This window comes from Phocoena sinus, chromosome 5, assembly GCF_008692025.1.
Source record: "Phocoena sinus isolate mPhoSin1 chromosome 5, mPhoSin1.pri, whole genome shotgun sequence".
Lineage (NCBI taxonomy): Eukaryota > Metazoa > Chordata > Mammalia > Artiodactyla > Phocoenidae > Phocoena > Phocoena sinus.
This window is the reverse complement of record NC_045767.1, coordinates 39,738,264-39,739,805: the sequence shown is the minus strand read 5'-3', so window position 1 is coordinate 39,739,805 and position 1,542 is coordinate 39,738,264. Positions and strand designations below refer to the sequence as shown.

General features: G+C 40.1%; 1 non-coding gene across 1 annotated transcript; it reads right to left on the bottom strand.

Annotated features, from left to right (window-relative positions):
- Nucleotides 1–1,177: 1,177 nt before the first annotated feature.
- On the bottom strand, nt 1,178–1,271 carry LOC116754841. Its single transcript, XR_004350177.1, has one exon. It is a non-coding gene; the product is annotated as a small nucleolar RNA U83B (small nucleolar RNA).
- Nucleotides 1,272–1,542: the final 271 nt, after the last annotated feature.

Here is a 1,542-nt window from a genome sequence, read left to right as displayed (position 1 = left end):
ATCCTCGTATCCCCTCCCTCTTGAACCTCCCACCCACCCTCCCTATCCCACTTCTCTAGGTCATCACAAAACACAGAGTTGACCTCCCTGTGCTATGCTGCTGCTTCCCACTAGCTATCTATTTTACATTCCGTAGTGTATATATGTTGATACTACTCTCACTTTGCCCCAGCTTCCCCCTCCCCTGCCGTATCCTCAAGTCCATTCTCTATGTCTACATCTTTATTTCTGCCCTGCCTCTAGGTTCATCAGTACCATTTTTTTTTAATTTTTAGATTCCATATATATGTGTTAGCAAAATTAGTAAATGAGATTACAAAAGCTGCAGGATACAAGGTCAGTATACATATATTAATTATATTTCTACACATCAACAACAATTATTGCAAAAATAAAATTAAGAAAACAAATCACAATAGCATAAAAAAAATAAAACACTTTGGTACAGATTTAACATTAGGTGCAAGACTTGGGTACAGACAGCTACAAAAAAAATATTGAAAGAAATTAAAGAATATTTAAATCAATGGAAGAACATCCATTGTCATGGAATGGAAGACTTAATATTGTTAATAAGGCAACACTCCCAAATTGGTCTACATATTCCATGCAATTCCTATCAAAATCTCAGCTGCCTTTTTTTTTTTCTGCAGAAATTGACACGTCCATCCTGAAATTCATATGAAATTGCAAGATGATAAGAATCAGAAAGCAAACTTCCCCACATACCCCTACTGGAAAATAACCTTATTGAGATTCTACCAGCTGTACAAATCTGTTCTGACATTAGGCCCCTTCTTCCTTTGCCATTCTGTCCTTCTTAAGTGATCCCATGAACGTTTTCTTCTCCTCCACAGTCTGGAAGTAGCCATGGCCAAATTTGGAGGTGGTGTCTATAAACTTGTGGTCAGTCTTCTCCAGAGCCCGCCATTTGGTCTGCACCAGCAAGTACTAGGGCAGGGTGAGCACTCACTTGTTGGTTCCCACCACGCAGCTTTTGAGCATGATAAACTAATTGGTCACTTCACTGTAGTGGACAAAGCCACCCTGGGAAGGTGCAAGGCCATTGGGCCAGCACAGATCCAGCATGGGGCTGGAGACAGGTCTGACAACACATGAGCCACTCCCCGCCCCAACCCCCGGCCTAGATTCTGGTGGTCCCAGTCACCTGACCAGAGCTGTTCTCAGAAGGAAGACAGCAAGGAATACTTCCACAGTCTGACTCTGACACTGTGCCCCGCAATCATGCAGGAGCCTCATTACTGAAAGGGAAAGCAAACTTAAAAATAAAGTTGGAGAATTAACCATTTCTAATGAAGTGTAGGCTTAGAATAAATATATAGTTCAATGGAATGAAATTGAGAATCCATAATTAAATCTTTACATTTATACTCAATTGATTCTCAACAAAGGTGCAGAAAATTTTAATGGAGAAAGAACAGTCTTTTCAAGAGTTGGTTCTAGGACACACACAAAGGAATAAAGTTAGACTCCTACCTCACAACATACACAAAAATTAATGCAAAATTTAGTATAACGCCA